We start from the raw sequence: 9,702 nt of genomic DNA, 5'->3' as shown, positions 1-9,702 counted from the left end.
CCCTCTCAGCGGGAAGGATCAAACCCCTCGCTCCATTCTCACCACGTTAGTTTGTGTTGTCCTTCTGATGGAAAGCCAAATCCACCCTCTCTCTCTCTCTCTCTCTCTAACGTGAAGATGAAAGGTGGAATGCAGCCGCCGTGGCAGTCAGATTATTCCTCCCAACCTGTTTTATTTGCTGCTGTCTGTTATTTACACAGCACGGATTTGCTGTGCAGGTGTGCAGTTTGTCAGCTCCTCCTCCTCCTCCTCCTCTTTTTGTCTTGTTACTGCTGAACAGACAATGATCCAGGTTCAGTTTCCCCCCCGGTGCCTCTCCTGTGCTGTTTTTCTTGCTTCCTATCAGCGATCTGGCAGACGGAGCGCTGCAGTGTGTCACTGCGAGCAATAACATCCACAGGCTGCAATCACACACGACAACAAAAAGAGGAGAACGTTTTGAACTCTTCACCTTGGCCACCTTTCTGTGCTTCCTCGTGCCACAAACAGGACGTCCGTCTGTCAAATAAAAGCTCCTTCAAAGCCCGTCCCTCCGTCTCTGTGGCGGTTTGCTGAGCTCGGTGCTTCGCAGCGCCCCTGAAGTCGCACCGTGCTCCCGCTTCCTTCCTAAATGCGGCCGCAAAGCTTTGACTCAGTGATTCTCCAAGGTCTCCGCTCCTCATCTTGAGAAGGAAAAGCAGATTGAATCTTGGCAGGTTTGCGTGTTTAAGCGCGGCGGTCACCTCCGCCCGGCTTCCTGCTGCAGCCATCAAGCAGCGACCTTATCGTTTCCTCACGGTGATTAGGCCGCTTCCTGGTGCGACCGCATCGCAGGTTCAAGTTCATTTATGTTCTCTGTCTGTGCTCCTGGGCAACCTGAGTCATAAAAGGAGTCCTTTAGAAGATCAAAACCACGACCTTTAATAAAGTAAACACAACTTTAATTGCTCTTTTCCCTTCAACAGATTATAATCTGCTAATCTGGACACAAATATGTGAACCTGTATTCAAACACAGCTGTCAGCTTCCTCTGAAATATCAATCACTGTGTTTGCTAATAAGACAGGAGACCCAGCAACCCTCCATCCACAGGTCCACGTGTCCACCCCCCACCCCAACACCCCCCCACCCCATGAGCCTGTCCGTCTCTGATGGGATGTCCTCTCACAGTTTTATCTCTGACCCGCAGGTTCGGCCTCGCTGTCTCAGCTGCCAAAACAGTCCCATTCAACATTGTGCTGAGTTCATCAATGCGCCTCTGACACACACACACACACACACACACACACACACACTGCAAAAAAATGTCAGGCTCTCACACTCCTGTTCCTGCACCGCTTGGCTTTTTTGATTAGCTGTAGGTGGCGCGCTGTTCTTCACACTTATTGCATCAAAGTGTAGCCTTTAATCCGCGGTTCAATCACAACTAATAATTTCATGCATCCATGAGCATCTAAAAATATGACTCCACGTTTTTATAGTGCGATCACATTCTCACAAACCACAACAAATCCCAGGCAGGAAAAGAAGCGGACAGCCTCCGTCCGTTTGGCTGGATATCTAGGGGAGGGGGGGGGGGCCCTCCGCGGTGCCTATCAACCTCCGACAGGTCAGCTCCTCTCGCGCTCGCAGAGGTCCCCAAACCCGCGACCTCTCCCCTGTCACAACTGTCACTTGACTTGAGCGAGCAGAAAGCCCTTTTTATCAGAGAACCTGAAGCACGGCTCTGACAAAGCGGAGGAACTGCCAGAGACTGACCCCGGTGTATATTTAGCAGCCGCTTGGCAGTCGCCCATCCCAACTGTCGAGGCTGTCAGAGCCTCGCATGCACAGCAACCTCCCCCCGCTCACTTTGATTATGGAGAGAGGGACTCCCACTCACTGTGTGTGTGTGTGTGTGTGTATTGTTGATTTAATTGTACACGTTCAGGTAAAAGTCGAAGCTCTGACACATTATCTCTGGGATCCAGCTCTGTCCTGCAGCTATGTGAGTGATCCAGGCCTGTGTGTCACCCACCACGCTGGTGAGTCACAGCGCAGCCTGTTAGGTACAGTAAGGCTGAGGAGAAGGTCTCTGCATTAACACACCTTCGTTTGCATTGATGCCATGTGACGTGTGATTATTGTAGCGTGAGGAGAAGCGTCCCTGCTCACCTTCGTCTCTGTGCAGCGGTGCAGACGTTGAGCTTTAGATGCTCAACGATTCACACTCTTTCCTTTCCTGCACAGTTTGAAGATGAACTTGGAGCATCGCTGCGCCCCCCTTTCCGATGACTTAGTTACACTGTCACTGTATCTGGCTCTGGCTGCTTAGCAGGAATCTCAGATTGAACCTAATCGGTTCTCCAGTCGGCGTGTTTAAACGGTCTTTTCGCCAGGTTAATGGGATTTCCGCTGAAAGGTCTGCGCTCGACGTCTAAAGTGCTTCAGACAATCGCAATGAGCTCCGAGTCAAGTGTGATTAACCCGCTGACCCGCCTGTAGCCATCGCGCCTCTGCCGCCTCTCAGCTCGACTGGAACTGTGCTCGAGTCAAGTCGGATTTACTTATTAGGATGTAAACAAGCGCACGGTGAAACAACGAGTAATGAGAAGTTCAGGCTCCCCCAGCGCTGTCAGTGAACGCACACACCTTTTGGATCAAGCTCCTGCCAGTGATGCTGCTAAATGAACTCATATCAGCATTAAAATGTGTGTTTTAAAGGCGTGAACCAACAACAAGCACAGAAATCTGCCATAAAGTGTCATTTTTCAGATGCTTTTTCCAACATCCATGTTCCCAGATCTCAGCTCCGTCTTTGGTCGCTGCTAGAACCACTGAAACAAGCCAACCACTCGTCATTTTCTCTTTTGGTCGCCGCTCTCTGAGGAAGTACGAGGTTATTTCTTATTCACTGTGTTGTTTTGGAGCCAGGCTGACTCTTTAAACATGTAAGTCTTCATTCAGCCGCAGTCTTTAACACACAGTGTGTTGTTTAACAGGCCAACCCTGATAATGGAGCGAATCGTTCCGCATCGATCCACGCCACGTCGTCACCGCCGCGGTAATCATCCGTTTGTGTGGGTCAGTGTCTGTAATGATTTCTGCCCTCTGACCTACATGTAGTGTATGAATCTGTGTTGTTATTGTTGTTGTATTGAGATTTAGCCAATGAACCGTTTCCTGACATGTCAGGGAGGCAGAAGTGAGCGGCGTCCTCACCTCTGACGGTTCACTTCATCACATCAGGTGAAATCCTGCACGCACCCTGTCAGCCTGAGACTTAAAGACACACCCCCACCCACACACTCGCTGCCTCCGTTTGTTTTAACGCAGCAGTGTTTGCTTTTTTTATGTGTCTCTTCAGTTGTCAGCGGATGTCTGGTTTGGGAGGAAATCTTCAAACGCTGCAGGCGAAGGATTTCTCCTCCCTGTTTAGTCAAAAGTAGCTTGCTTCAGAAATTAAGGTTGATTCTGTGACAGCACACGTGTGAGAACTAGGTCACACAGTATTTAGAATACTGACTTATCACTGCTCATGCCCACGTAGTGTAGTGGTGTTGTGGGGGGGGATTACAAGGTGGATCCATAAAACCCTTCAAACATTTAAAAATGAGACTGCGGGCTACAGATACCTGGGTATTAGCATTGTTTGCCATTAATATAAGGGGTCTCTTGTCTCAACCATGCTATACACCAGGGTGAAAATAGCCTCATTGGTTGCAAATAGCACCCTAAGCTACAGATACCCATGTCTGTTCCACACAGGGTGCAACACAGGGGCATTGTTCCATGTGCGTTACTTGCCTCTTGGTCCCTACCGTGCTCTCAACCGGGTGTAAATAGCATCATTATTTATTAGCCCGGGGTGTAAATAGCATTATTTCCATGTATAACTGAATACGTGGCGCTCTCGTACTCTTTAGGTATAAAAGGGTGCGACTAGCATGTTATGCAACCGGGTAAAAAAAAAACACACAAAAAACTTTTACCCTTTGTGCAACTAACATTTAAAGGCGATTATGATCCTACCTGGGGTCCAAATAGCACTGTAGATACCTGCTCCTTGTGTCACTGCCAAGCAGTGGTGTAACTTAGCACTCCACACAGCATGCAACTGGCATTGTTTGCTGTGAACGCTGCTACTATCACCTGGGTGTAAATAGCATTATTATTGTTTATTCCACCTAGGGTGCAACTAGCATTGTTTCCTTGACATACTATCACCTGGGTGTAAATAGTGTTAGTAGAGATTACATAGTTTGCTATACATATTATGAACCCTTTACACTATGTGCAACTAGCATTTAAAGTCTGTTGTTAGTCTACCTGGGGTGCAAATAGCACTCTAGGGCTGTAGATATCTGCGCCTTGTCATGATTTGGTGATTTGTGGTTTGGTTCTTCCTTTGGTTTTTGAGTTTACTCTTAGTTTTTATGTTATTTTAGGTTTCCTAGTGTTCCCTGTGTTGTCTTGTTTCTGGCAGTCTTTGTGAAGTTGATTTGTTTCTGTCCTGTTTCCTGTTTTATTTTGAAAGTCTTGTCGCCCTTGTGTTTGTCTGTGTGTTTTACTTCCCTTGTGTTCCCGCCTTTTGGTGATGGTTTGCCCCACCCTAATGGGTTTCACCTGTGTCTTGTTCATTGTCTATTTAAGTCCTTTGCTCCCCTTTGTCTGTGCCAGATCATCATCTTTCCTTCCCTGTTACTCTTTGTTTCTCCTCGGTTTTAGTAAGTTTTGATTATTTCCTGTTCGAGTTTCTTGGGTTGGTTTGTATTTTTGTCGTTTCGGTTTTGTTCTTGTTTCGTTAGTAATAAAACTTCACCAGCAAGTTCATTCATACCTGCGCCTGAGTCCTTTTTCCACCGCACCCGACACTCCTTGTGTCTGCCATGCAGTGGTGTGAATTACCATTCCACATAGGGTGCAACTAGCATTGTTTGTTGTGAACGCTGCTGCTATCACCTGGGTGTAAATAGCGTCCTCAGATGCTAACATTATTTTAGCATTGTAAGCTATGTACACAGGGATTAATGTTGTGACATGCTATATGCTCAGGTGAAAATAGCATTTTTACACCTATATTTGGTGATTATTTGTCGTCTGAATGCAGTAAAATGATCTGTGTTGCTAATAGCTCTGAGCTTTGCCTCAGCCCTGGACGTTGTGGTGGGAAATCGGGGCGTGCGGGACTCCCGGTGAAGGTTTCGCATGCTGCTCTGCTGTAGTTCTGCACTGAAAAACTGTCTTAATTCTCCACAGCTGAACTCAGCCGAGCAGCTTAAGCACTGAAAGGGATTTCAAATGAAACTCTGGAGCCAAGTCGGCTGTATTCACTCACTAATGTTTGCGTTGGATGAGGGTGACATAATATTTGACATGAGGTGCCAAGTGTGAGAAAATGTGTGTGTGTGTGTTTTTGTTCTCCTCAGGGTGTGGAGGTATTAAACCAACTGGCTGGATTGGTTAAGAGCCTGTCGACTGATGGGCATGAACAGATGCACAGGTACACACACACACACACACACTGAGTTATTGTGGCTGTTTTGTTTTGATTGCATTGTTAACATTCGTTCTCAAACTGAAGTGAGAATGCGCCAGAATGTCCTCACTAACCATAAAATTCCTGCAAGGATAATCTGAGTTCTCACACACACACACACACACACACACACACACAGAGTCTTCCTCACCATTTCCCAACAGGTGCAGAAGAAGATCAAGTTGCAACACTTTCTTCCTCCTCCTCCTCCTCCTCCTCTTGTCCTTCCCGCCTCTCTCTTTCTCAAATTAATGCCACCGAGAGCGGCTTTAGAGACGTTTCTGACGTGTGTGTGTGTGTGTGTGTGTGTATGGGGGGGGGGGGGGGGTCGCTAATAACCAGGCAAGGTACACTAATCTCCGATGGCAACATTTGGTTTACCTTAAGCTGGAGGGACAGCTGTATTAAAAGCAGGAATTATCCTAATCAGTCCCAACTCCATCCTCCTCCTCCCCCCTCCTCCCTCCTGCTTCACCTCTTTGCATATAAAACTTCCACATTAGGCTTAAGAGTACAACGGCTTAGCTGCTGTTCGCTGTTAGCTGCCCTACATCTGTCTCCTCCTGCGTGACGACCAATCAGGAAGGTGGATGGAGGGGATGAAGGGAAGCAGGAGGAAGGAAGGTGGAGGTGCTGAATGTTACAGCTGGAGTTTATCAGATGTCACAAACAAGAGCTCCTGCTTCAGATTAACAGTATAGACAGCTGCACGGACTTTAAACATATAGAGTGTGAGGTGTGTGTCTGTCTGCACACACACACACAGCTTCTATCTGGATTTTTATTTTTTCACCTCCCTCTCTCTCTCTCTCTCTCCCTCTCTCTCTCGCTCCCTCCGAGGCCCACGGCACCATAAATCCGACTGATTACTCCGCACCCCTTTTGCTTGACTGCACCTTCACAATCAGCCGTGGCCGCCAACAATGAGGCCCTGATGAATCAAACATCCATGGCATTAGTTTCACCTTGCTGCCCCTTTCCCATGCGCCGCCGCCTCTTTGTCAGGCCCCGGTTTGATGAGAAGGACTACTGACACTGGCTGCACCTATTGATAGACAATTCTGCAAAGACGGAACCCCAACAACCCCGTGTAAACCCCCACCCCCACCCCCACCACCTCCACCAACCTAAAAAAAAAAAACTTGATTGGGGCTCTGCTGGCCGGTGTGAGGAGGCTTTGTGTGTTTACTTTTTTTGGCTTTATGTTGCAGCCGCAGAGAGTGAAGTCTGAAGTTTTTACACCTTTAAATCAAATTCTCAGCTTCACAGGATCTGAACTGACTGCAAGAGTTATTTTTATTTGTTTATTGTACAGATTTGCACATGTTTGTGTCCTTTCCCCCCTCACAGAACTCATGTCCAGGCTGGAAATTATCAAAAATTATTCTTTATATACGACATGATCCTGCTTAGCACAGAATATTTAAGGGTTTATAGCCTTTAAAAAGTTGGAAAAACTGCATATTTACAGCAGAAGAAGAGAGTTTGTGCTGTAATGGCTGCCACTAATACTTCTAACATGCTGCAGAGGGCATTCCGCTCTCACCAGAGTTCCCTTCCTGTCTGAAATGTTGGAAGCGATCGCTGCGTGTACAACACCTGAGCTTCCTCCTGGACGACAACAAAGTTTATGAAACGAGCCGTTGTTTGTCGTGGTCCTCCGCAGCAGAGGTGTGTGTTCTCACACAGGTTGAAGTGGGTCCTCGCTCTGCAGCTCGGCCATGCTGCGACGCCGCATCACCAGCACAAGATCAAACCCTAAATGTCCTGTGAAACCAGCAGAGCCTGGCACGGAAAAGTGCGTGTGTGTGTGTGTGTGTTGCTGTAAAGCTCAAGGCTGCCTATAATGAGAGAGAGAGAGAGACTCTGTACACCCATCCGACGTGCTAACCACAATGTTTTATTCATTGAGAGATATTTGATTATATTAGAATTTAATTGACATTTGGAGATAAATGAAGAGTTTCATTCCAAAAGCAGGCGTCCGCTGCTTCACAACACTAACACCTCTCTGCTTTGAGAGCGGCACCAAAGCGAAATCATATTCATCATTCATCATTTTGTGGATGTTTGATGCCTTCTTCTGATTATTTATCATCTAAATAAGCTTTTATTGATGTGCTGGCTTTGTTGTTGTGGATTAAATGAGCAGTAATACATAAATAATCCCACCTTTTAGCAGCTTTAGGTGATGTAAAGGTCCAAAAAAAAAAACCTTCAACACCCAGAATGCACTGGGGCATTGCATTTGTTAGCATAGCTGTTGATGTGGATGTAGCTGCAGTGTGAGGTCTTGGATTTGTGCCTCATCAGGTGAACCGTGCCCGGCCTGCACCTTCACTTATTCCAGCACCACCTCCACTTTATTTGCCAATTCATTCCCTGTTTTATCATGCTGCCATTTAAATTGCAGGAAATTTGAGGTGCTATAATGTGAAAGTTAAAGTGTGTGTGTGTGTGTGCATCACTCATTCCTCCCTCTCTCTCTCTTTTTCTCTCAGTAATTTCTGCTTCCTCTTCCTCCCGCCGAGGCGCCCAGCAGGTCGCTTCACATCTCCACGGCTCCGGATGGAAAGGAGATAAAAGGCAGGTAAATGTGGAGGGAGATGTGTTCGGGGACACACACACACACACACACACACACGTCAGAGGAGGAAGAGTTTAAAGCTGGGTCAGCAAAGGCAAACAGTGCCAGACTGAGTCCATAAAATCTGCAGTTAATGCCACCAGAGTGTTATTTCATGCTCTCTATTAGGAGAACGCCTCCGGTTAACACACCTTGGATTAGCTCATGTTTTTATGAGCATTTTTTTGAACCAATAATCCAACGTTTAGTCTGAGAATTGAAGCAGAAATTCACCGTTTGATGCTGTTTTTGTTTGAAATATGAAAAAAAATCCCTCTTTGTTCGGGATGATGGCTTCCCATCAGTCTCAACATGTGTCCGGCCCTGTGAGGTTTAAAGCTGCCCACCTGTCCACACACTAATCCCCCCCAGCCTTATTACAAAACTGTGCAATTAATTAAAGGCTCAATCGCTGGGATTAGTAACCTACATTCAATCTGATACTCATATCAGTGACAGAAACTCTGTTTTCAGGAAAGAAAACAAAAAAAATCATGGAATCATGAAACTCTGAACGAGTCTGAAACACACACACACACACCACACACAGAGGTGGCTTCAGTGCGACAGCAGTGCTGTTCTAGTTTACAGTGGCATTACACAGATTAAGATTATCTGTGCTGTATGTTTACAGCATAATGAAACAGGCCTGATATAATGACCATCAAATCTGGATTAGGTCATTCACAGCAGAGGAGGGAGTTTATTCCAGCGATTATTGTGAGCCTGCAGCACAATCCCTGACCGGGCTGACGTATGCCTGAACACACACACACACACACACACACACCTTTACATGTACAGATGGACACATTTCCCACGCTGCATTTCTTCCGTTTATTTCTGTTGTGTGCTTGTTCACAAACAAGCAGCTGCAAGCATAGCAGGACAGTTCTGTTAGAAGGTGTGTGTGTGTGTGTGTGTGTCTGTGTGTCTGTGTGTGTGTGTGTGTCTGTGTGTGTGTACAGGGCCGTTACAAAAGCAGGTTATGGCAGCACAGGTGCCATACAGACACGGTGCAACAGATGATGGGCATTATCCCATCAACCTGCTGTTTCTGTACACACTCTGTCCCCTCTGTGTTCTCTTTGAAAGGACAGCAGGAGTGTGTGTGTGTGTGTGTGTTTGTGTGTGTGAGAGAGAGAGAGAGAGAGATGGATGAAGGGAGGGAGTCCTTTCACACACACTTTTATGCACACACACTCTGCACCTGTCACAAACAGCCTGTCAGGGCAGAAGAAAAGAAAGTTCAGCCATGAGGAAGGAGTGAGGGAGAAAGGCTGTTTGTCGGGCCGACGTGGGATTCTCAGGCTGCAGCTGATAAATACTTGATTAAAGATGTTATTTCGTGGCTCGAGGCAGCCGCTTCAGACAACTTTCAAAAGTTCTGTGTCCTGAAAGGTGCACTCTGTCAACACTCGGGGCTGTGTAGTGTGTAACCGTTGGTTTAAAATGTCGCCGTTCTCTCGGATGCTTTGCACATGTTCCTTGGCATCGGTTAGCTTCTGCGGCTCCTTTCGTCTGTCGATTCAAGCGCTTTGTTTACCTGCGGATTCAGACTGCTGCCACCTGCTGGTAG

The sequence above is a fragment of the Parambassis ranga genome, chromosome 2, assembly GCF_900634625.1.
Source record: "Parambassis ranga chromosome 2, fParRan2.1, whole genome shotgun sequence".
NCBI classification, from domain to species: Eukaryota; Metazoa; Chordata; class Actinopteri; family Ambassidae; genus Parambassis; species Parambassis ranga.
Note: the sequence above shows the minus strand (reverse complement) of the source record.